The 27,006-nt window shown below is 40.0% G+C and overlaps 1 protein-coding gene across 4 annotated transcripts in view; it reads left to right on the plus strand.

Annotated features, from left to right (window-relative positions):
* The window catches only part of GATAD2B (GATA zinc finger domain containing 2B), a 92,544-nt gene that overhangs the window by 15,598 nt on the left and 49,940 nt on the right, over positions 1-27,006 (plus strand). The window contains exon 2 of one of the 4 annotated variants that reach the window (XM_073888699.1): positions 19,542-19,583. The exons of 2 other annotated variants lie outside the window; for them this stretch is intronic. The gene's annotated coding sequence lies outside the window, so the exon portion shown is untranslated. Of the gene's footprint in view, positions 1-9,674; positions 9,853-19,541; positions 19,584-27,006 lie in introns of all 4 variants that reach the window. One more of the 4 variants, XM_073888700.1, reaches the window with a different exon arrangement.

The raw sequence follows: 27,006 nt of genomic DNA on the forward strand, positions 1-27,006 counted from the left end.
TATATACCACATCTTCTTTAGCCATTCATCTGTCGATGCACCCTCCTTTTTTTAAATACAGAAGACAGCATAGTTTTCCACATCTTGCTTTTTTGCGTAATACGAGATTTTTTTCTCAAATCAGTACATAGAGAATTACTCTTTAAATGAAACTTTTTTTTCTTAAAGATTTATCTATTTACTTGAGAGAGCGGGTCCTTGTAGCAGGGAGGGGCAGAGGAAGCCGACTACCTGCTGAGTGCAGAGCCCAGGAGGGACTGGATCCCATTACCCATGAGATCATGACCTGAACAGAAGCCAAGAGCCCTGTGCTGAACTGACTGAGCCACCCAGTTGTCCCTCTTTAAATGAAAATTTTAAGGGCGAAATATTTTCATGGATATCAGAGCTTAATTGGGAAAGAATATTGGTTTATGGCTGTGTACCTTTCCTACTGCCTACAAGTCTTGCTCTTTAAAGATTTTCATTGCTATTATTCTCTTGGCATTGAATATACATAATTTGAGTACTGCTAGTTTATTAAACTTAATTTAGGAGGAGCACCTGGCTGACTTAGTCGGTAGAGCACGCAACTCTTGATCTTGGGGTTGTGAGTTTGAGCCCCGTGTTGGGTGTAAAGAGTACTTAAAAATAAAATCTTTAAAAAAAAAAACCCAACAGCTTAGGAATGTTGACTGCCTAGTTCATGAAATCAGATTATGTCAGAAAATCCAAGGCCCTTATCAGTGCTATGGGGTTATTTTTGCAGTTCATTGAGTATAGACCTCACATGGTTTTCTCTATCCTGCATTGGTTCAGTCTAGGAAAATGACAGTTAATAACTCTGATAAAGAGAAAACTTGGTTTTCTTCTCGTACTGTCAGAGCTTTGTAACCATTTAAATCTACTGGTTATGGGGAAATGAAAAGCCCTGACCATTCATATATTCACAGAATGTTTGTTGTACATCTACTATGGGAAAGATCTATACGTAGGTGTTGTAGAACACACATATATATATATATAGGTATATATCCTAGAAGATTTGTAGCCCCAAAGGGAAAGACCTGTATTAAAATAACTATAATACTTGATAGAATGTGTTTGTAAATTAAGTAACCAGCATTAAGAGTGCCTTTTAAGTAGGAACAGTGCCTTTATTCAGCACTTTTTGCTACTTAGGTCTAAGTGCGAGACAGGCTTACCAAATCCTGAAAATTCTACTTTCAAAATCTCTCAGTTTCTGCCTATCCCTGTTGCTTTAGTTTTAGGTGTTGTGATTGCTTGCCTCTGTTCATTTAATACCTTGAATATGTTTTTTTTTAAGATTTTATTCACTTATTTGAAAGAGTGAGAGAGAGCATGAGCGTGGTAGAGGGACAGAGGGAGAGGGGGAAGCAGACTCTCCATTGAGCAGGGAGCCCAGACCCTTGGGATCATGACCTGAGCTGAAGGCAGATGCTTAAGCAACTGAGCCACCAAGGCACCCCCTACCTTGGATGTGTTTTTAATGATAACCTACACTAAGCACTTCCCGGTAATTAATTTGTTTAATTCTCACAATACTCTAAAAGTAGATGTTGTTATTTCATTTTACAAATGAAAAAAAGTGAGGTGGGGAGAAGTTCAGTGATTTGCGTAAGGCCACAAAAATAAGTACAAGAGCCGGTGTGTGGAATCAGAAAGTCTGACTCTTAGGCTCAGACTCTTTTTTTTTTTTTTTTTAAGATTTTATTTATTTTTTGACAGAGAGAGACACAGAGAGGGAACACAAGCAGGGGGAGTGGGAGAGGGAGAAGCAGGCTTCCTGCTGAGCAGGGAGCCTGACACGGGGCTCGATCCCAGGACCCTGGGATCATGACCTCTCTTAGGCTCAAACTTTTGAACATGATGCTATATTCTTCTTAATCTGTGTGTTCGCCTGTGCACATATATATAAATGTCACACACATGTATGTCATTGTTCAATGTCCGTCATGTTTCATTGTAGGATATGCTTTAATTTACTTAATCTGTTCCCTCTGAGGAACATTTAGGATGTTTCCAGTTTTGTTTTGTTTTTTTGAAAATTTTATTTAATTATTTGAGAGAGAGCATGCACAGAGGAAGAAGGAGCAGACTCCCCATCGAGCAGTGGGCCCAACGTGGGGCTCAATCCCAGGATCCCAGGATCATGACTTGAGCCCAAGGCAGATGCTTAACCCACTGAGCCACCCAGGCCCCCAGATGTTTCCAGGTGTGTGTGTGTGTGTGTGTGTGTGTTTTCTCATAACCAGGGTTCCAGTGAGACATCTTACATACATCTTTATACATTGTAGTTTATCTGTAAGTAAAATTCCTAGAAATGTAATTACTGGATCAAAGTGTATACACATTTAAAATTTTGTTAGATATTATTAAATTATTCTTCAAAAATGTGTACCAGTTTACATTCACAGCAACAGGCTATGAGAGTTTCTAAAACAATCCAATTTAAATTTGACGGAAGTAGTGTGGCTGGACAGTGATGAGACCTGTCTTCGGTACTTTCGGGAACACTTATGTACCTTATTAGCATTTCTTTTCTTAAAAGCAAATGTCTTTGAATTTTAATTATTGGTCATGTGACTGTAGCCAATTGTTGGAAAGAGGAGTAGGCATTTTAAAAGAAAAACGTTCATGTTTGAAATATCCCTCAAACCTCTCAATTGTCAATCTAAATGTTAAAGTTTTGATAAATTGATCTCTTGTCACCACAATCTTTTTAAATCAGAACAACTATAGGAATAGGGAGCACGTACGGTTCCCAGCTGACTGCTCACATGGCAACTCCTTACTGGAGTTCTTGTTGAACTCCTAATAGGCAGAGGCAGAGAGCTAAGCACTGCTCTGTCAGCATGGTCAAACTGTTTTCAGGAAATGGGGATGTTCAGATGGGTAAGACCAAATGCCTACTACAACTTAAGATTTCCTTTCTGACCAGTTTTCCTGCCCATTGGGTCACTTGTCTTCCTCATTCTATTTCTGTGCTTTTAGGGTGAAGGTGATTTGTTTTATCTAATAGATTTAAATTTTGTTTAGTGAACTTAGAACTTATTGGTAAGGCTTAATAGGGTCAGAGTAGAGGGGTTACATTTGGTGGTACCACAGTCCCACATTCTTTATTTTATCCCATATTCAGGGTCTGCTGTCAAGAGTAAAATGAAACAAACTTAGTTTTCTTTTTTTTTTCCTTAAGATTTTATTTATTTGACAGAGACAGCAAGAGAGGGAACACAAGCAGGGGGAGTGGGAGAGGGAGAAGCAGGCTTCCCGCTGAGCAGGGAGCCCGATCTGGGGCTCGATCCCAGGACCCTGGGACCATGACCTGAGCCAAAGGCAGACGCTCAACTGACTGAGCCACCCACATGCCCCAAAACAAACTTAGTTTTCTTTAAACATTCTTTTTTTTTTTTTTTTTACGATTTTATTTATTTGACAGAGACAGCGAGAGAGGGGACACAAGCAGGGGCAGTGGGAGAGGGAGAAGCAGGCTTCCTGCTGAGCAGGGAGCCCAGTGTGGGACTCGATCCCAGGACCCTGGGACCATGACCTGAGCCAAAGGCAGATGCTTAACAACTGAGCCACCCAGGCGTCCCTTTCTTACACATTCTTAAGGAATGACAGGAAGTTTGAGTAATTCAAGGGCATGAGGTGTGTTTGAAGTTACCATCTCCTTTGATATGAAAAGAATGTTAGAGATTTTCATTAATTTATTGTCAGTGATGGTGTTCTTTTGCTTAATTCCTATTCAAGGAGTGTGTTATTTTAAAATACTTCCAAGGAGCTTGTCTTCTAGGCCTGCTAATATCAGTTCACTCTGTCTCTCCCTTTCTCTCTCTTTTTTTTTGGTGGTTGTTTTAAAGATTTTATTTTTAAGTAATCTCTACATCCAGCCTGGGGCTCAAACTTACAACCCTGACATCAAGAGTCACAGCTCTACTAACTGAGCCAGCCAGGAGCCCCTAATATCCGTTCCCCTAAGTTTTGGATTACTAAGATATTTCCTTTTGCTGATTGATCAAAAGATTTGTACCCACTGTTGATCTGTATCTTCCTTACTGCCTAAGACTGGTTTTTGGAAATGAAGAGAAAAGAAACTGGAATCGTCAGTTGTCTCATATCATCATACTGACCTGTTTGTAGTGTAAGCCTCAGTGAAGGTAACTGTGAGGGGGATTCTATTTTTAAAATGTTGAAAGCTTGGGGCGCCTGGGTGACTCGGTTGAGCATCTGCCTTCAGTTCGGGTCATGGTCCCAGGGTCCTGGGATTGAGCCCGGTATCAGGCTCCCCGCTCAGCGAGGAGCTTGCTTCTCCCTCTCCCTCTGCCTGCCACTCCCCCTGCTGTGTTCTCTCTGTCCATTAAATAGATAAAATCTTGGGCGCCTGGGTGGCTCAGTTGGTTAAGCAACTGCCTTCGGCTCAGGTCATGATCCTGGAGCCTCGGGATCGAGTCCCACATCAGGCTTCCTGCTCAGCAGGGAGTCTGCTTCTCCCTCTGACCCTCTTCCCTCTCGTGCTTTCTATCTCTCATTCTCTCTCTCTCTCAAATAAATAAATAAATTCTTTAAAAAAATAAATAGATAAAATCTTAAAAAAAAGTTGAAAGCTTAACAGTTCTGATATTTGGGGTGAGGTTTATTTCTGGAGTTTTATCTCGTATCTTTAAACAAACCTTAAGGAAAGGGAAAAAATTTCTCTTCCATTTACTTAAATTGGTGGGCTTTTCCCACCCCACATTCTTCATTTTTTTGATAAAATTAGCTTAGGGCCACTTTTGAGACTTCACTTGGGAAAAGGAATGAAGAGAAAGTGCTAGTGTCCGTCAGAGTAAACCCCGTGGAGGGGGAGAATTATGCCTTATCCATGATTGTAGCCCTTGCACCTGGAATGGTACCTGCCATATGACATGTGATTAATTTGTTGCATGAACAGGAAATAGGAAATTTAAATTGTGGTATACTCATAATTGACATTCTGTATACTACTTAAAGTGAATGAACTAGTTACATGTATCAACTTGGATAAATATCAAAGGTAATGTTAAAAAAGTGAGTTGATAATACCATATATATCATGTAATATGTAAAAACTTTTAAATTTGCAAAACAATGCAATTTATCTTTCTTTTTTTTTTGAAGATTTTATTTATTTATTTGACAAAGACACAGGGAGAGAGGGAACACAAGCAGGGGGAGTGGGAGAGGGAGAAGAGAGAGGGAAATAGGATTGGAATAGTTACTCAGAAAGCTTCAGTTTTATTTTGAGGTTTTATTTCTTTTTTTTCCTAAGATTTTATTTATTTATTTGAGAGAGTGCAGAGGGAGAGTGTGAGAGAGAAGCAGGCTTCCTGCCGAGCAGGGAGCCTGATGTGGGGGCTCGATAACCAGGACCCTGGGATCATGACCTGAGCCGAAGGCAGATGCCCAACCCGAGCCACCCGGGCGCCCCTGAGGTTTTATTTCTTACGTTAGGTGATAAGTAAATGGTTGTTATGATATTCTCTGTACTTGGAAATTTGAAAAATTTGTAAAAATAAATGAGCACATAGAGATCAGGGGTCAGAAAACTAAAGGTTAATAAATTTTGCTTGTAGCCCATGAGCTAAGAATTATGAATGGTTTTACAGTTTTAAATGGTTGAAAAAAAGTCAAAAGGATATTTCACTATATGCAGAAATGATATAAAATTTAGATTTTGGTAGCCATAAATAAAGTTTCATTGGAAATAATCACACTTTTTACATATTGTGTATGGCTGCTTTCACACTGCCCCAATGTCACAGTTAGTAGTCACAACAAAGATAATGCCCCTGAAGACTAAAATAGTTACTGTCTGGCCTTTATACAGAAAAGGCCAATCCATGGTGTAGGTAAATTCCAGTCCTAGATTACTAGTGGTATAACTGGGCAGATGAGCTATTATTTGTTAAACATTTGTAATAAGTTTAAGGTAGTTATCCCCAGATTGTTTTTTGAAAGGATGTTTTGTTCAGAGGAAAATCAGTCAGCCAGAAATTGACTTTCATGGAAGTTTCAAAATGGCTACCCAGGGGTGCCTGGGTGGCTCAGTGGGTTAAGCGTCCAACTCTTGATTTTAGCTCAGGTCATGATCCCAGGGTCATGAGATTGAGTCCCACGGCAGGCTCCGTGCTGGGCGTAGAGCCTGCTTAAGATTCTCTCTCTCCCTCTGCCGTCCACCCACTCTTTGCGTGCTTGTGTGTGCATATGCGCGGGCTCTCAAAGAAATAAAATCTCTAAAAAATAATAGTAATAAAATGTCTACCCAAGAGCAATCCCATTTTGTTAGATGAATCCAGATCTGTTCCCCTTTGACTCCCTCTTTAACTTGCTTGTTATTAAAGTTCCTGATTGTAGTTTTATCTTGGATGTTTGACAGTTTCAAATACCTACCAGAGCTGCATGATTCTGGTAGCTTAATGTTTCTTCTTTCCAACAACTTTTAGCAAACCAGCAGCATTTTAGAGGAATGTAATATTTAAATATGCAAACATACAAAGTCACTAAAGTAAGGGCTACTTTTTCAGCAGTCCTTTTAGTTTTAAGATGAATTAAACTCTGGCCAAGTGTTTAGCCTTGGGAACCTAACACTATATAGCAGAAGTGGTGATCTGAATCCATTACAGTATAGTTGGTATTTTTTAAAGACAATGCTGGATCACTATAGAAGAAATTTTTCTTAAGGAGACTTCCACTTCAGAATAACATGATGTAATTTTGATTATTTGTAGAAAAATACTGATTTACTCAGTATTTCCTTGAGAAGCACTAATCTTTCCCTTGTACTCCATTGGGTAGTCTGAAACAGCACCAAAAGTCAAGTTAGTGCTGTTTCAGGTGTCTTTTGTTCATATTCTCTCCAGGCTGCATGAGATTATTCGTTTTCATCGTATTAGAAGCAATGGAAAAGGCAAAATTGGATGATTTGAGTGCTCTTCATCTTTTCTTCCTTATAAAAAGTGTTTTTGTTTTTTTAGATTTTTTTTTTAAAGATTTTATTTATTTGACAGAGAGAGACACAGCGAGAGAGGGAACACAAGCAGGGGGAGTGGGAGAGGGAGAAGCAGGCTTCCCGCGGGGCAGGGAGCCCGATGCGGGGCTCGATCCCAGGACCCTGGGATCATGACCTGAGCCGAAGGCAGACGCTTAACGACTGAGCTACCCAGGCGCCCCTAAAAACTGTTTTAAGAGATACTTATTTTAGTTTTCAAAGCTGTAGCCACAGTATTTTTTAATTAATTGGAATTGTTTGCTTTACCAATTCCTCTTTTTAAAAGATCCTTCCAAAAAATAAGACCCTTCCAAAAGGGATCTTAATAAAGTTGCAATATAAAAATATAAAAAGCAATGAAACATAAAATGTCTAGTCTTTTTTTTTCTTGTAAGAAGTCTGGGGATGTATATGTAGAATAAACGAAGATCTTCCAAACTCCTCTGTAATTAATACTTGAGTCAATACTGGGAATTGCTTTCTTGGTCTGAAAATTTTCCCATCTACAGAGAGGCCCACAAACCATTCTGGTTTTTTTATGGTCCCTCCTGCTTTCCTTTTTGGTTCAGGTTATCCCATTATTTGTCCTAAGTGGAGTAGAGAATCCAGTTCTTGTTGAGTGGTGTTTTTGCTTGGGGATAGGCAACCATCTTTTTTTTTTCTTTTTTTTTTTAAGATTTTACTTATTTGTCAGGGGGTGGGGGCACAAGCAGGGGGAGTGGCAAGCAGAGGGAGAAGCAGGCTCTCTGCTGAGCAAGGAGCCCGGTGGGAGACTCAGTCCCAGGACCCTGGGATCATGACCTGAGCTGAAGACAGATACTTAACCGACTGGACCACCCAGACGCCCCTTGAAGAGCCTTTTTTAACTACCAAAGTCAAAGGTATGAAAGTCTCAGTGAATAGGATATTCACATGACCCCTGACCTCAGATGTGATTATCAATCTTAGAAAGCTGCTTTTTTTTTTTTAAGATTTATTTATTTATTTTAGAGAGAGGGAGCTCACATGGGGGAGCGGGGCAGAGGGAGAGAGACAAGGAGAGTCTGCACAGAGCTCGGTGCAAGGCTTGATCTCCTGACCCTTGAGATCATGACCTGAGCTGAAATCAGGAGTCGGACACCTAACGGACTGAGCCATCCAAGTGCCCCAATCTTAGAAAGCTTAGGTAAAAAGGAATGGGTAACTTTTGCTCTGTGGCTAAAGGAAGGCTAAAGGAAGGACCAAGATACTGTCATCTGTCTCGAATTTAAGGTTAAATCATTGCATCATCAAGGAGCATCTAGTGACTTCTCCTCCTGCCCCTCAGATATCTTAGCTCTGCACCTTTTGCACCTGATTTCTAGCAGCACTGAGGCAAGGAAGTACTACCACTCTCTTGCATGTTTTTGTTTTGTTGTGTTTTTGGTGAACTTTCCCCTTCCCCTTAGTTGTAATATACAGAAAAAGCTTTATAAGGTGACCACCTAGATGGAGATATAGAAGATTACCTCCACCCAGAAGACTTTTTCATGCTCCTTCCTAGCCATTAACCTTCCTTTCCCACCCCCAGAGGTGACCACTGTTCTGACTTCCTCTGCCAGCATTGTTCAGCTGTGGGGGTGAGGTAATAATAGCCACAGACCTTCTCCAGGGTGAAGTCCTATTGGTAGTGTTGAATGTAATGGTTTTCAGCCGGGAGGATTTAGCTCCCCAGGGGACGTTCGGCTGTGTATGGGGGTATTTTTGGTTCTAAGAAGTGGCGGTGATGGTGCTGCTGGCATCTAGTGTGTAGGCTGGAGATACTGCCGAGTACCCTACAATGCACAGGGCAGCTTCCCCCAACAGAGAATTCTCTGGCTCAAAGCGTCCAGATTACTGAGGTTGAGAAACCCTGTTCTAATAGTGAGGACCTACTGAAGTGATTGTGACGGTGATACATTCAGATGTTGAAAACCTATTCTGGAGGCACCTGGGTGGCTTGGTTGAGTGCCTGACTTTTGGTTTCTGCTTGGGTAATGATCTCGGGATTGTGAGATCAAACCCTGAGTCGGACTCTGCCCTCAGTAGGGGGTCTGCTTGAGGATTCTCTCTCCCTCTCCCTCTGTACCCCACCCCATGCACTCTCTAAAATATAAAGAAATCTTTTTTAAAAAAAAAAACCATTCTGCTTTGAAACTTTTGTCATTAATCAAAAATCCTTATTTACAGGAAAAAAATCATTACAGGGAACTCTTAAGGGTAAACTTATTTTTTAAAAATTTATTTATTTAGGGCGCCTGGGTGGCTCAGTTGGTTAAGCGACTGCCTTCGGCTCAGGTCATGATCCTGGAGTCCCGGGATCGAGTCCCGCATCGGGCTCCCTGCTCAGCAGGGAGTCTGCTTCTCCCTCTGACCCTCTTCCCTCTCGTGCTCTCTATCTCTCATTCTCTCTCTCTCTCAAATAAATAAATAAAATCTTTAAAAATAAAAAATAAAAAAAATAAAAATTTATTTATTTATTAGAGCGAGAATGTGAGCACAGAGTGGGAGAGAGAATCTCAAGCAGACCTTGCTGAGCGCAGTGCAGGGCTCGATCTCACAACCCTGAGGTCATGACCTGAGCCTAAACCAAAAATCGGAAGCTTAACTGACTGAGCCACCCAGGCACGCTGAGGGTAAACATCTTCTTCTTTTTTTTTTTTTTAAGATTTTATTTATGTATTTGTCAAAGAGAGAGAGAGAGTGCGAGCACAGGAAGGGGCAGAGGGAGAAGCAGGCCCCGCACTGAGCAAAGAGCCTGATGTGGGACTCAGTCCCAGGACCCTGGGATCGTGACCCGAGCCGAAACTGAGCCACCCATGCGTCCCAAGGATAAACTTCTTAAGGTGAATATTTATTGCCTGATAAACTGATAAACCTCTTTCTTGATCACTTAAGATAACAGATCTTTGTCCCTGTACTGAAGAAAAGTGACGCCTTTTGTCCTATAGGCTACCTGTGCCTGTTAATGCTGATTGGCAAATCTTAGCTAATATTGACTGTCAGAAGCTCCCCGTAGGTGAGATCCAGACCAGGCAAGTGTTCCCCTTTGGACTGTGTTTAGGTATAATTTCATAGTACTTAATCCACTCCTGCATGAATATGTTCTTCCCTCATTTCAGTAAAGAAGATTCTTTGCAAGTATACTAGATGAAGCATACATGTAATCCTGAGCCCATTTTGATGTCCAGATTCTTATTTTTACATATTGCTGTGTACAGGAGTGATGAATGGTCAGAATGTCCATTGGAATATTTCATCTATCAATTTTGATTTTAAACTTCTTGACCATTTATGATTGCCTAAGCCGATATGTATTAGTGTAACCCTGTGTAGTACTGCAATTCCGGCTGAGTAATGCTTCTTTGACCCTAAAAGACCCCTTTATTTATTTATTTTTAAGATTTTATTTATTTGCGAGAGAGAGAGAATGAGAGACAGAGAGCATGAGAGGGAGGAGGGTCAGAGGGAGAAGCAGACTCCCTGCTCAGCAGGGAGCCCGATGTGGGACTCCATCCCGGGACTCCAGGATCATGACCTGAGCCGAAGGCAGTCGCTTAACCAACTGAGCCACCCAGGCGCCCCCTAAAAGACCCCTTTAACTTACCAGTATATTTAGTGTTTGGTCAGCTAGGTTATTTTTTCTAGATCTCTGTTCTTTAGCCTTTAGGGTGTCTCTGCTCGTGTTCTGTGTACTGTGATAGTCTTGTTACCTGTCTTCCTGTGGAGTTTTACTAGTGGCTTATGCCCCTTCTGGCTGGGCCCGGGAGCTTTGTCCCTTCCTTTCATTGTGCATATACGTCTTTTGGAAATTATGTTAAGTTCAGTTGGCCTGTTAATTTTTAAAGCTTATTTAATTTTTGGATAGGTAGTATATGCACATGATGTAGTATTCACAATTAGAAAAAGGATTGCAGTAAAAAAAGTACATCTTGGGGCGCCTGGGTGGCTCAGTTGGTTAAGCGACTGCCTTCGGCTCAGGTCATGATCCTGGAGTCTCGGGATCGAGTCCCACATCGGGCTCCCTGCTCGGCGGGGAGTCTGCTTCTCCCTCTGACCTTCTCCCCTCTCATGTGCTCTCTCTCTCTCTCATTCTTTCTCTCAAATAAGTAAATAAAATCTTTAAAAAAAAAAAAAAAGTACATCTTTTCTCTGGAGGTTGAACTTATCTGTTTCTTGGTAGACATTATAAACTTAAAAAAGACTTTTGTCTCTTTTTGTTAACCTTTTTATTCTCAAGAATTTAAAATACACACCCAAATAGGGAGAATATAGAGTAATTTCCGTGTACCTACTACTAACCTGCAAAAATAGCAACATTTTGCCATTCTTTACAGTTAATTTCAATGTTGAACATACAGAGAAAATATTTTGAAGATATATACAATTTAATAACATGAAAGTTTATTTTATATTTGACAGTCATGGGACGCCTGGGTGGCCCAGTTGTTAAGCATCTGCCTTCGGCTCAGGTCACTGTCCCAGGGTCCTGGGATCGAGCCCCACATCGGGCTCCCTGCTCCGCGGGAAGCCTGCTTCTCCCTCTCCCACTCCCCCTGCTTGTGTTCCCTCTCTCGCTGTGTCTCTGTCAAATAAATAAAATCTTTAAAAAAATTTTTTTTTGACAGTCACACATGTCTATTTTCTCCTTTTTGATCTTTCCTTTTATATTGGCCTCCATTTTTCTCATGTGTAATCTGAGATAATTGTGTGGTTGTCCTGAAATTCATTTGCCCCATCATTTATTTTCTTATCTTAGTTTCTCTTTTTTTTCTTCCTGTTTGGAGACTCTTTTAAAGTCAGAGATTGAGGGGTGGCTGGGTGGCTCAGTCGTTAAAGCGTCTGCCTTCAGCTCAGGTCATGATCCCGGGGTCCTGGGATCCAGCCCCGCATCGGGCTCCGTGCTCGGCGGGAAGCCTGCTTTTTCCTCTCCCACTCCCCCTGCTTGTGTTTCCTCTCTTGCTGTGTCTCTCTTCTGTCAAATAAATAAAATCTTTAAAAAATAAATAAATAAAGTCAGAGATTGAGTGGAACATCAGCTTATAGAGAATGGTGGGTTTTGGTTTTTTTGAGCATTATTTGTGACTTCAGAGAATGATAAAGATAAGAGCAGTGTTCATAACAAAAGTGAAAGATGAGAAGCTTAATGGAGAGTAATATATTTGAAGCTTTAAGTGAAGCTATTTCTAGTCTGGGAGCCTCTACCCTTGGAAGGGTGGAGAGGGGGAGACACTGGTGGATATTTAGTAAGAGAAAAAAGCCAAGTCAAAAGTAGAATCTTAGTGCTTAGAAAATCTGTGGCAAAACATCATTAATTAGATTATTAAATCGCAACTTTCCTCAGTTTTCTCGGTGGCACTTAGTTGATGACAGGTGTTAGCACTTTGAGGTGTTTGGGTTGAGTTTTTCATTGTCAGGTAAATTCATTCTAATAGTTTTTTGGTGGAGTCTTTAGGGTGTTCTCTATATACCATCATATCATCTTCAAATAGTGAAAGTTTTACTTCTTCCTTTCTAATTTGGATGTCTTGTATTTCTTTTTCTTACCTAATTGCCATCGTAGGACTTCCAACAGTATGTTGAATAAAAGTGGTGAGAGTGGACATCCCTGTCTTGTTCCTCTTCTTTGAGGAAAAGCCTTTAGCTTTTCACCAGTGAACATGATGTAAGCTGTGGGTTTGTCATATACGGCCCTTACTGTGTTGAAGTGTGTCCCTTCTAAACCTACTTTGTTGAGATTTTTTTTTTTAAGATTTTATTTATTCATGAGAGAGGAGGAGAGAGAGAGAGGGAGAGAGAGAGAGGGAGAAGGAGACTCCCAAGGAGCAGGGAGCCGGATGTGGGACTCGATCCCAGGACCCTGGGATCATGACCTGAGCCGAAGGCAGACCCTTAACCATCTGAGCCACCCAGGCGCCCGAGATTTTTTTTTTTAAGATTTTTTTTTTTATTAGTCTCTACACCCAATGTGGGGCTCAAACTCACAACCCCGAGATCAACAGGCACATACTATACCAACCGAACCACCCAGGTGTCCCTGAGATTTTTTTTTTAATCATAAGTCGATGTTGCGTTTTGTCAAATGTTTTTTCTTCATCTATTGAGACAGTCATGTGATTTTTAATCATTTTGTTAATGTGGTGTGTCATGTTGATTGATTTACAGAAGTTGAACCATCCCTGCATCTCTGGAATAAATCCCACTTGATCATGTATGAATCTTTTTAATATATTGTTGAATTTGATTTGCTAATATTTTGTTGAGAATTTTTGCATCTATGTTCATCAGGGATATTGGCCTATAAATTTTGTGTATGTGTATCTTTGGTTTTTGTATCAGGGTACTGCTGACTTCATAAAATGAGTTTGGAAGTGCTCATTCCTCTTCAGTTTTTTTGGAGTAATTTGAAAAAGATAGATACTAACTCTATTTTATTTTTTTTTAAGTTTTTTGTTTTTTGTGAAGATTTTATTTATTTATTTGACAGAGAGATAGCAAGAGCAGGAACACAAGCAGGGGGAGTGGGAGAGGGAGAAGCAGGCTTCCTGCCGAGCAGGGAGCCCGAGGCGGGGCTCGATCCCAGGACCCTGGGATCATGACCTGAGCCGAAGGCAGACGCTTAACGGCTGAGCCACCCAGGTGCCCCGATACTAACTCTTCTTTAAATGTTTGGTAGACTTCACCTATTAAGTCATTGTGTCCTGGACTTTTGTTTTTTGGGAGTTTTAAAATTACTGATTCAGTTTCATTACTTGTAATCATTCTCAGATTTTCTGTTTCTTTGTGCTTCAGTCTTGGAAGGTTGTGTGTTTCTAGGAATTTATCCATTTCTTCTAGGTTTTCCAGTTTGTTGGCATATAGTTGTTCCTACTAGTCATTTATGGTCTTTTTTATTTCTGTGGTGTCACTTGTAACTTCTCCTTCATTTCTGATTTTATATCAGCCCACTCTTTTTCTTAATGATTCTGGCTGGAGGCTTATCTTCATTTATCTTTACAAAGAACCAGAATTTGGGGTGGCTGGGTGGCTCAGTTGTTAAGCATCTGCTACGGCTCAGGTCATGATCCCAGGGTCCTGGGATCGAGCCCCGCATCAGGCTCCCTGCTTGGCGGGAAGCCTGCTTCTCCCTCTCCCACTCCCCCTGCTTGTGTTCCCTCTCTCGCTGTGTCTCTGTGTCAAATAAATAATAAAATCTTAAAAAAAAAAAAAAAAGAACGAGAATTTTATTGTGAAGTACAAACATTTGTGGCTTGCCTGAAAGGAACTTACCCCGCAAAGATACAGGGAAGGTACAGATAGGAGGGAATGAAAATAATCAGTCAGCAGTCAGGTATTAAGAAATGAGATGTTGGGGCACCTGGGAGGCTCAGTTGGTTGAGTGTCTGACTCTTGGACTCAGCTCAGGTCTTGATCTTAGGGTCAAGCCCTGCATTGGGCTCCATACTGGGCATTAAGCCTACTTTTTAAAAAATAAGAAATGAGGGGCACCTGGCTGGCTCAGTTAAGCATCCAGCCTTGATTTCGACTGAGGTCATGATCTTGGCATTGTGAGATCTGAGATCAAGCCCTGCGTCAGGCTCCACGCTCAGTAGGGAGTCTACTTCTCTCTCTCCTTCTCCCTCTGCTCCCCCCCCCACTTGCAAATGTGTGTGTGCACTCTCTCAAATAAATAAATAATCTTTAAAAAAAATAAATGAGATGTTCTCAGGCCTGGTCACTGAGAATCAATAGTGTGCTACTAATACAAAGATGAGAATAGTAAGTTAGGGATTCAAGACTATCCTAGTTAGGTACCTTGTGGGCCCCTCTTACAGTTGCTTTGTTTTTTTGGAAGAAGAGAGTAATAATTTTGTAGGTGTTAAATACTAATTTAATGCTCTAGATGATTTTCATGTTTCTGTTTCCTGGGGGTAGGCAGAGGAATTCCCTAGTGCCGTTGGAAAATTAAACCAGCCTCGTAGAAAAGACTGGTCTAGAAACATCTCATGCTACATAAGGGATGAAATATTTGATGTAATTTACTTCCTGTATTTCTGTATGGTGATTAAGTCATTGATAGTAGGGTTTGACAGTAGCTTTTTATGCTTATTTGCAATATGTGAGTCAGTAGAGGTTTTTATGACCTCTGTAGCAGTCTGACTTCCTGTAAACCCTGAAGGAGTGAACACGTTAAGGAATCCTGCTTTGAGAAGAACAGTACTTCCTAACTCAAATGCTATGTCAGGACAGAGATTGTTCTCCTTTCCTCTTCTACCTGTGTAAGACTCAGTCTGTATTCTGCTTTATAAGGTATTGTCCTTACTCTTTACTTGGTTTTAACCAAAATATTAATAAGTATATTCTCCCAATTAGTGATGGACACTTCAAAGTCGATCAGTCACTAATTTATAACTCCCACATAATTGAGGACTGACTTTTTCCCCCTTTAAATAGAAATTACTCTGGTTTTTAAATTTTTTTTGAAAGATTTTATTTATTTGAGAGAGAGTGTGTGTGTGCCTGCACGCACAAGTGTGGGAGGGGCAGAGGGAGAGGGGGAAGCAGACTCCCTGCTGAGCAGGGAGCCTCATGCCAGGCTCAATCCCAGGACCCAGAGATCACAACCTGAGCCGAAGGCAGACACTTAACCGACTGAGCCACCCAGTGCCCTGAAATTATTCTATTTTAGCTAATGAATACAAATCACCTATTTCTTTTTTTTTTAGAGTTTATCTTTTTCTTTTTTTTAAGATTTTATTTATTTATTTATTTGAGAGCGAGAAAGAGAGAGAGAGAGAGCATGAGAGGGGGAGGGTCAAAGGGAGAAGCAGACTCTGCCGAGCAGGGAGCCCGATGCGGGACTCGATCCTGGGACTCCGGGATCATGACCTGAGCCGAAGGCAGTCGCTTAACCAACTGAGCCACCCAGGCGCCCCAAATCACCTATTTCTAAAGATTAAAATCAATACATTATTCTGGAAGTAATTCCCACTTTGTGTATTAAGCTTTGTGAAAGCAAAATGGTTTTTGTGGTGGTGGTGGGTTTTTGTTTGTTCTGTGGTTATTTTGTAGTATTGCTTGATTGTTTGTGTACCATCTCTAAATAATGTGGAGAGGAACTCCTATCTCCTAAGCAGTAACTTCTCCTTTTGACTAATTGAGGTTTTCTACATTTAATGAAAAATGTGAATCTTATTGATCATATGAATGGGGGTCTGCTGTTCTGTGATCTGATTTGTTGTTGTAATTTTGAAACATTTTGAGGTGATTTATCCAAATAGACTATACCCACTGAAAACAGAACTAAAGGGAATTTGCAGGAGAGGACTAACAGCTGGATAAACTTCAGCTTGTTTTTCTTGGACACCAATAAATAGTTTGTGGACTTTATACAAAATCTTAAAGTTGGCTTTTTAAAAAATAAATTTTATTTTTCAACCTTAACAGTAGTTCCGATTTTGATTCTCTTGTTCTCTGAGCCCGGAGATTTATGTTAAAATCGGCACAAAAAAATTGGCAGGTTATTCTGAAATTTGTGAAGAACAAAAATGGGGACTATATAACTTTTGCAAATTTTTCCTCTTATTGGTGTGAGGGTTTTAAGTGTTTGATTGTACAAAGTTAATACTTCTTTTATAGGAGTACCTTCAAGCTTTTAGTTGTATTTAATTTGAAGTCTTGTTTCCTGAGTCTGGTTGGATAATCGCTTCTTTCCTCATAATGGAATTTTATGAATTGACCTTCCTGGTCATTTATCAGATCTCCTTTGTCCATATCTAGATTGCATGTCCTTATTAGTCTTTCTAGAGAAGTCCTGGATCAAATCTTTTGTGTGTTGAAATCATACATGCCTGCCAAAGAGTTTGTATTTTTTACCTCAGTTGTATTTGGCTAACATTTTCTTTAATCCAGTGGCTTAGAGTAGAGATCGGCGAGGCATGCATAGTGAACTGGGCTCTTGAGTTTTGGCCAAGAGATGCTCAAGTCATCATGGTGTAGTGGAATGAGTATGGGCCTTGGAGCCAGCATCTGCTATTGTTAGCTGAATGAATGACTTCATTCAAATTTCTTAATTTCACCAAATTGATTTCCATATCTATAAAATAGGAAAAGGACCCTATCTTCTTGGTTTGTTGTGTGGATGAAATAAATATTTAGTGCATTAAAATGCTCGGTGAATGTTAGATATTTTCTTTTTCTGAAAGAATTTGATGTTCTTCAGAGCATCACAATTTGGTTAATAGTTACCAAGAAGTATTTTAAAATTTAAAGTTTTCAGCTTACACAATAAGTACCTCTGGTTTTGGATGATTATGATTCAGCTGAAAAGATCGGGTTGTTGGCTGCCACATTGTTGGTAATTTTTCAGGACCCTGAAGAAAAATACCTGTTGGTTTGAGAACATCTGTGGTACCTCTGGACTACTAAGCAGTGTAGTATACAGAGGAGGTACTGTAATAAACAGAGTAGACTGCCTTGGCCTGTGTAATGTTGGAGAATTAAACTCATAGCTAATGGTAATCACTATTACCTGCTTGGTTGTTTCTAGGCATACTTTTATACAATCTCAAAGACTGGTAGAAAAGTGATCACTGTATAAATGCAGTAAAATGTATTCAGTGGACTTAAATGAGCATAATCTCTGAGTGATGGTTGAAAAATACAGTCTTCCCTGCCCTGATTAAACATGGAACCTAGTGAGCTTCAGTTTGAAATTAATAGTTGGTCTCTTGTGGAAATGTATTGAATGAATTATTTTCTTGGCCTCATTTTTCACAGACATATGATTTCCTTTATCTCCTAAAATAACAGCAGTACCTAGATCTGGGGACCTCTGATGGACTTCGATTAAGTACATCTTATTGTGACTGAGATGTCACAACATCATCCACTTGAAGCTTATGTTGAAGAAGATGTAGGGTTTTCCTTTGTAGTTTGTAAATTACTGAATGCCTTTTGCCAGTGTTCAATACTGCCTGTTTTAGATTTAGCTCAGTATTTGTTTTCTGAAAATTGAGGTTAATATTAGATTGCTCAGGAAAACTTTTATTTACAAACTAAAATCTTTGGGTAGGGTATAGATTATTTTTCTCTGTATTCTCTAGAGTCTAGAAGCTTTAATATTTGGAAAATAAGGGTTTTGTGAGAGATTCTGATGGAGCTAGTACAATTATAATTTGAGTTTCAGAGGCCCAAATGAGACAGGTGTTTGGGGTGGTATATTGATAGGAGAGATCAGCTGAAAAATAAGGACCCCTCTCCCCCATCATTCCTTGTTACTGTTTATAAAGAACTGATTTCCTTAAACAGTGATCCTAGAGTAAGGGTCTCCCAGCCAGCTCCAAAACAATTATTACTGCTTTACCTCCTTTTTGGTTTTCTTCCCCACCACTTTCTGACCCCTTAAGAGTACTTTTGAGAAATGAAAACTCCCTATAAAGTAACTGGAGACAGTCACTCTAAAACAGAAAAAAGAAAATCAGGAGAAAGTTTCAGACATGTCTGGAGTCTTGGTCAGTCTATAGAATGACAGAGGATGATGTGGTAAATGGTACGTGGTGGGTGAGAAGTTTGCTGAAATGTGAAGAGGAAAGAGTGTTCTAGCTGGGACACAGGAGAGTAGAATGATAGTGCAATACTGTGGCTAGGCCTAAACCATTAAAAATTTGTTTTAATTGTGGTAAAATATGTGTAACAAGGGCCTAACCCATTTTTATGGAATATACATATACTGTCATGACTACTCTGCTCTGAAACCTTGCTGTAATTTGTGTTGGATGTGGCTTCAACTGCCTTCAATGATGTGAATTGATAAACTAAGTCAGTATCTACCTGTGGGACAGCTCCAGGAGCAAATCTTTAATGAACACATCTACTGTCTTATCAGTGTATGTGCCCCTGGCACTAGCAATGAGGGGTAAAGACAAGGAGCTTGGTTGGTGGTGTCTTCATTTTTTTTTTTTTTTAATTTGGGGCATGTTTTGTTATTGATGCTGTGATTTCCTGTCCTAGATGTTGGCTTTGGAAACTAAACAGTTAAAGCATCATGATTTGAGAGGAAACTAGCTCTCATGAATGAAGGCAAAGTTTGGCACTAGGCCAGAATAATGGGGGGGGGGTAGTTAGGGTGGGGAGACTAACTGACTTTTGTACCACAAATGACATTTTAAAAAATTAAGAGATAATTCCATGTCCTGAGGTTATAAACCGGCTACAACTGGTTTTTCTCCCCCCCTCCTGCCCCCGCTAGGCATCATGGGTAAAAGTAAGCATCCCCCTGTTTCTTTTGTTTAATGTAACAGTACGCCATGTGATTGGCAGGGCAGTGCCCGCTTGGAGACCGGGTTTCTGCAGGTCTCTCAAGGGGGCTGGCACGTATGGGGTCGTCCCTGTGCTATAGAAAAAGCCTCTCTCACGATAGAAAAGAGAAAGGGAACCTTTCCCCACCTCCTCCCCCCCAAAAAACTCCACAAAAACAAAAACCTAAACCCATCTTTTATTCCTTCTTTTCCTCCTTTTTCTGCCCTCCCTCCCCCCACCCCTTTCTTGTCTCCAGCTTTCCTGGCAGCTAGAGGAGGGAGCAGAAAAATGTATACCTGTAAGTACTTTTAACTGTCTTGCTCCCCCCCTTTTTTATTTTTCTAAAAGCAGAAAGTCAGAATTGCTCTTAGTTCTTCATAGCCTTTTCTTGTCTATGTGTAGAAGGTGATATGCTGAGGTTTCTAATGGGATTGAAGTAATAAATACTGTTGCTTTGTAAAATTTGTGGTGGAGTAATCGTTTCTCACACAAAGCTCCTTTCGGTTTGGATCCTCAGTCCTTCTGCTTCATCCTTTTGCTGTAATGGTCTCTGGCTTCTAGTTTTCTTTGAGCTGAAGCCATAAGAAGAATGTTATACCAAGGTTTTCTTTTTCTTTCTTTTTTTAAAAAATTTCTTTTGTCTGTAGCAGTGATGGTTCTAGCTCCCCCTTACCCTCACTTACCCCCCCCTTTCCATGTCAGCTCCAACCCTGCTCTGTGAATGGAGTCAACCAGCTGACTGAGTGCTGGCATCACGCCAGGGGCTGCAAAGCAGTGAGAATATGCGCGCGCTCGCGTGTGTAAGTGTATACAGAACACAAAGGGAAAGGCCTGCAGTCTAGGAAATCACAGGCTATTATATAAGGAAGTCTGCGTCATCTCTGCTTACTTGGGCTGATGGACAAGGAAAAGGGGAAGGTTTAGAACAAGAAAAGTACCCATTTAATAGACACACACACACACACTCTCTCTCTCTCTCTCTCTCTCTCTCCCCCCTTGCTGTCTTAAAAAAAAAAAAAAGATATTTTTGTTGTGGCAAAATGAGAGAGAGCTTCTCTGTCCAAGTGATAGTGACTGTGTTCCTAGTGGATTAGTAACTCTTTTGGGAGGTGAGGCCATTTGTTCTGCATCTTTTCTTCCTGCCCCCATTGAGAGGTGTGCTGCTTGAGGAAGAAGAGTCCCTAGAGAGAATTGCTGCCTGGATTTAACAGCTGTAATTTGTTAAGACCCCACCCCACCTCACCTCACCCCCGCCCCAAACTGTTTCTAATCATTCAAGATTACCACGGGTACAGGAGTTGATGGCCAAGGTGGTGCTTTTAAGGAGAAGCAAAAAGCCAGATAATAGATACCAAATAATATCTGTTAACCACTCCTTTGAGTGTCCCCTTTTCCTTTTCTTTATTTCTTGTTGTTGTTCTATTTAGTGTATTATAAAAATGCATTGTTCTCCCCTGCCATCTGCTACGGAGTTAGAGTTGTACAAAAGGAAAGTCACGTAGCACATAGGAAGAAGGGAAAATTAGAGAGCTAAGCTTCCAGACATTGCAGGTGTTGCCATTTGGAGATTCATTTGGAATGATTGTATCTTTCATTGGTTACTAGGAGCTCAGCATTCATTTAGAAATTGTATTTCAACTTACCACCAGTTTACCATGGTGTCTTTTTTAATTTCTTAAATTATGTATTTTCTAGGTGTGATACATATATGAAGTGACTCTTGTATTAGGTGGAAATATGAAATAAAGTGTATTAATGAATAAAAGGGGGACATACTATTACACAGTTGTTTTATGTGAATTTTTTTCTGCTTGTTGTCTGACCATTCAGAATAATGGAGCCTAATATGCAGTAGTCGAATAGGAGGGATATGCAGTAGCTGGAGTGGGAGGGAACTTCCGAGCTACTTTATCCTCTAATAAGTTTTGTCAGGTTGCAATCTAAAGGAAACTCCTTATTTCAGTCTTTTTGTTATAGCCTATGAATTTGTACTCTTGCCACATTTTTACAGCCAACAATCTTTGAATATGTATATTTTTCCCTTTGGTATGTGAATTTTGGGTCAAGTGTTAGGAGGTACATATGAGGTTATACTTTCTTTAAGGTTGCTGGATGGGATTTACCAGAGTGGCTGGCCCATGCTTAATTCCCTAGGCTGTCCCCAGTTATTTCCCTACCCCGAGTAGCTGGAGCCACTATTCTTCATTTTCTTTTTTTTTTTTTTAAAGATTTTATTTATTTATTTGAGAGACAGAGAGAATGAGAGAGAAAGCACATGAGATGGGGGGAGGGTCAGAGGGAGAAGCAGACTCCCTGCTGAGCAGGGAGCCCGATGCGGGACTCGATCCAGGGACTCCAGGATCATGACCTGAGCCGAAGGCAGTCGCTTAACCAACTGAGCCACCCAGGCGCCCCTTCATTTTCTTTATAAATGAATTAAGGGAGATTGTATCCCAGTCATTTGAATACTGGAAGATAAAACAGCATTAGACCAACTTAGCTCAGACCTAGAGACTGAAGATTCAATCAGAGTTGAGAGATTCCCTAGTTCTTGGAAGTAATAATTAACTTTTTTAGTTGATGCCATTTTTATACGATTACTTGTTAATGTTCTCCAGGGGAAGTAGCCATTTTACATGTGTGTATGTGCAGTAGTAGGTTTCCCTCTTATATTGATTTATATTAAATATAAAGAGAAGTGAGGATGTAAAGTTTATTTCTCCCCTTACCACCCTCTCTAATTTAAGATTCTGTCTATATTCTGATGCTTGCTTTTTGGACCAATAGGTTTCAAAAAAGATCTTTTGCAACCTTTTATTTCTAACTTTTCTCTTGGTGCTTGGAAGCAGATTAGTAGGGATAATCTTATGATTAGATAGTTATAACCAGTGAGGCATAAGTTAAGACATTTTATTAATGGACAGGCTTTTTATTTCTTCTCATTAGGCCCTAGTTATTGTTTTAGGAGTGGCTGAAGAGTCATTTTGAAGGATGTGTGAAATCTGTCCTTTGACCACCTTTGTCTCCTTCATTCTACTATCCCTTGTTTTAAATGACGTCTGGCAGGATTTTCTTTATATGTCAGAACTTTTGTGCTGATTTATTATATGTATTAGCATAATAATATATTATTTTTATGCTGATTTATTATAAGGACTTATTATAAGATGACAGTGGGGGAGGATTGCTTACCTCCTATTCATTAAGTTTTTAGGCAGCATACCCTAAGTTGTCAGAGTTAAGCATAGAGGCCTTTATGGTCTCTGGTGTACATTACTAAACACTGTGTTACCTAAAACATGACCACCTAGGTTCTTCCATTCGATGATTGAGCTACGTTTGTGGGGGAAACTCCGTGAAACAGAAGAGACACAGTAAGAGCAAGTGAACAACAATGGCCTGTCCATTCTTATTAGGAATAACTGTCTTACTAGTTTGGATCAAAAAACCAAGAATTGCAATAAAGATGGATACCACATGGACCTAGAAGTAAGAAAGACCTCTGTGTTTGAATTAGGCTTAGTCATTTAAGTCTCATTTAGACTGTGAGACCTTGGAATGTTATGTAGTTTATCTGTTTTCTCTTCTGTAAAAGGAGAATTATTTAAATTATTAAAACCCTCCTATAAAGGACTTAAATTAGATAATGTATTGTAAAACACTTTGGCTCTAGGCACTTTAGTGCTTAGCAATAATAAGAGCTGGGTGCATTTTAGCAACTGTTACTAATATTCTCTCTAGTGGGTTTGTTTACTGCTGTTTTCAGTGCTCTTACTAGTTCCTTTTAGCCAATCTGTGGCTGCCTCCATTTTTTACTTTTGGCATATTTTTCTATTAAGACTGGATTTATTGACCTACTTGTTGGAAGAGTTTAGATTGGAGGTCAGCAAAGTACAGCCAGTGCCTGTTTTTGTAAATAAAGTTTTATTGGAACACAGCCACACCCAATTCCTTACAACAACAGAATTGAGTAGATGGCCCACAAAGTCTAAAATATTTATTGTTTGGCCCTTGACAGAAAAAGCTTGCAGACCCCTGGCCTAGATCAAGAATCTTTTTTCAGTAAAGTGAGCCAGTAAGAAAGTTCTAGAAATCAAAATACTGGTAATTAAAATAGACTAAATTTGAATGGACCAGAAGGAGAGGGTTTTAGGTATGGGATTTTGTATCCTGGGGAGTAGTAGAAAGGTCTATTGACATAGCTCACATGGGTTAAGGTGAAGGAAGGTACCATTTGGAGTTGGTTAGGCAATAATAGTACTTATGTAGTCTATTGGGGCATTTCGTATGGCGGGTATTAAAGAGAAGTACAAAGGAGAAAGGTTTACCACCAAGTAGTTTGCATTTAACCTGGAAAACAGTCATCTGGCTGGCTTAGTTGGTGGAGCATGCAACTCTTGATCTTAGGGTTGTGAGTTTGAACCCCACGTTGGGGGTAGAGATTACATTAAAAAATGTGGAAAATAATATGAATTGGTAGGTTACTTTATTAAACAAGTGTATCAGTTGGAGTAGGCTAGCAGTTTTCAAAGTGTGGTCTGTGGACTGGGGATTCCTGAGAGTGTTTCAGGGAGTCTTGAGATCAAAACTACTTTATAATAGAAAGGCATTTTTTTTTTCTTTTTCACTGTGTTGACATTTGCCTTGATGATCCAGAAGCAGTGGTGAGTAAAGCTGCTGGTGCCTTAGCATGAATCAGAGCAGTGGCACCAAACTATACCAATAGTCATTGTATTCTTCACTGTTGCACAGTTTAAACTTGGAGTTGAAAAAAAGAAAAAAAAGATCAGGGCGCCTGGGTGGCTCAGTAGGTTAAGCGTCTGCCTTCAGCTCAGGTCATGATCGCAGGGTCCTGGGATGGAGTCCGGCATCCGGCTCCTTTCTCGGCGGGCAGCCTGCTTATCCCTCTGCCTCTGCCGCTCTCCTCTTTCTGACAAGTAAATCTTTTTAAAAAATTAAAATAAAATTTTGAAAAAAAATCCAATTTCACTTAAGAATGTTCTGATGAAGGAGTGAAAATGAGTTTTATTTTGACCTTTCAGATCATGGCTTTTGAATATTTTGTGTGATAAAGTGGGAAGTACTCATAAAGCACTTCTGCTACATTGGAGTACAGTGGTGCAGTGGTTGTCTCGAGGAAAAGCAGGATTGAGTTGCAAGCTGACTAGCTGCTTTCTCCATAGAACACTGTTTCTGCTTGATGAGAGAATAATCAGCAAACCATGGTCTTTAGATTTGGGAAAACAACTGATTGTGCCCAGTGATAATATTAAAATAAAATGAATAAAAATTAAACCATGAGTTTGACAGCTTCCCAGAACTTACTTTTCTGATGTGATTAGTGGTGACATTAACCAATGTGATTCTTTTATTTATTGTATAATGAAATGTGTCAACACTTGAAATCTACATGATTTAGTGGACCAGAATTTTCCTAATGACCAGTGCATGATGTAACAAAATCATGTTTGGGTAAAAGATCCATTCTAAGTGTAAGATAAGATAGACCAATGGATTTTAGTGTAACAGTGTAAAGAGTTACATTGATAAGGTTTCAGATTTCCTGTTGCAAGTAACCCTTAGAAACTACTGTGCTTTTTTTTTTAATTGAGGTGAAAGTCACGTTAACATAGAATTAACCATTTTAATTTGTACCATTCAGTAGCATTTAGTACATTTGCAGTGTTGTGCAACTATCATCTAAATCAAATCCCAAAACAATTTCATCACCCGAAAAGGAAACCTATACCCACTCAGCCATCACCACCCATTTCTCCTTCCCTCAGCATCTGACAACCACTAATCTCTCTATCTTGATGGATTTCTCTATTCTGGAAATTTTATATGCATGAAGTCATACAATATGTGACCTTTTTTGCCTGGCTCCTTTTACTTAGCATGTTTTCGAGGTTCATTCATGTTGTACCAGGTATTGAACTCACAACCCTGAGATCAAGACCTGAGCTGAGATCAAGAGTCAGACGCCCGACTGAGCCACCCAGGCACCACAGTACTTTATTCCTTTTTATGTGTAATATTCCACTATAGGAATATACCATATTTTGCTTATCCACCATCAGTTGATGGGTATTTGGCTATTGCGAATAGTACTGCTATACACATTTTTGCGTAAGTTTCAATTGAACCCGTCTTTTCAGTTCTTTTGGGTATTTACCTATAAATGATGTTCCTGAGTCATATGATAATTCTATGTTTTTGATAATTCTAACTTTCTGAAGAACCATCAAGCCATTTTCCAAAGCTGCTGTACCATTTTACATTCCCAACAGCAATGTACTGTACTGGGATTCCAGTTTCTCTACATCCTCACCAATACTTAACTATTTTCTATCTTTTTGATTATAGCCATCCTAATGGGTGTGAATTGATATCTCATTGTGGTTTTGATTTGCATTTTTCTAATGACTAATGATGTTGAGCATCGTTTCATGTGCTTATTGGCCATTAGTATATCTTCTTGTTCAAGTACTTTGCCCACACGTATTGAGGGTTTTTTTTTTTTTTAAGATTTATTTATTTATTTTAGAGAGCAAGCGTGTGCACAAGCAGGGAGAGGAACAGAGAGAGAGTGGGAGAGAGAATCCTCAAGCAGACTCCCTGCTGAGCACGAAGCCCAATGGGGGGGCTTGATCTCATGACCTGAGCTGAAATCAAGAGACGCTTGACCAACTGAGCCACTGAGGCGCCCCTGTATTGAGTTTTGAGTATATCAAAGATGAAGATATCCACAATTCTGATCATTTGAAAAGATTGTTAGAATACCCTTCTCTGGGGGCGCCTTGGTGGCTCGGTTGTTAAGCGTCTGCCTTCGGCTCAGGTCATGATCCCGGGGTCCTGGGATCGAGCCCCTGCATCGGGCTCCCTCCTCAGTGGGAAGCCTGCTTCTCCCTCTCCCACTCCCCCTGCTTGTGTTCCCTCTCTCACTGTGTCTCTCTCTGTCAAATAAATAAATAAAATCTTAAAAAAAGAATACCCTTCTCTGGTGTCAGTATGAACTCATGAGTTTTAATATGTGTTACATATATTTCCTTTTTCTGAGAGGACTTGGAAGCAATGACACCACTGTAGCAAGGAGCACACTTGACACCAGATCTTGGTTTCTAAATGCCATTCTCCAAAAAGAAACGAGTTCCATGGCACCAGGGTGGTGCGGTTGGTTAAGCATCCAACTCTTAGTTTTGGCTCACGTTGTGAGACTGATCCCGGGGTCGTGAGTTTTGAGCTGCACTCGGGGTGGGGGGTGCTGGCTGCTTAAAAAGACTCTCCCTCTGTCCCCCCCCAACTCTTTCACGCAGATACGCCCTCTCTTCCCCTTCCAAATAAAAATAAATCTTTAAAAAAAAAAAAAACAAAAACCAGTTCCTTGGAGAAATGACTAGGGCAGAAAAAAATCATATGGACCTGAACCATCACATAGGTACCAGAAACTAACAAAATGCTTTAAAAAGAAAAAATGGTAAGCCAATGTGAAGGAGCTTCCAACAGCCAGATCTGGGACAATTTGAAGAACAAAATGAATAATGATAGTTAATGGGTTATAACCCATAGGTTAAAATAAATATCCACAAGTCCTTGCTGCTATAAATAAATATTTGAATAAATAGGAGACAGCTGTTTATTAGAGTAAAATTCAAATTAATAAATATAGAAGGAACGATGGAAACGTTAGGCAAATACTAGTAATTGTTGCAGGCAAGAAC

This window comes from Callorhinus ursinus, unplaced genomic scaffold (genome assembly GCF_003265705.2).
Source record: "Callorhinus ursinus isolate GAN/ISIS: 27379988/994484 unplaced genomic scaffold, GSC_fseal_2.0 scaffold92, whole genome shotgun sequence".
In the NCBI taxonomy this organism is placed as follows: domain Eukaryota; kingdom Metazoa; phylum Chordata; class Mammalia; order Carnivora; family Otariidae; genus Callorhinus; species Callorhinus ursinus.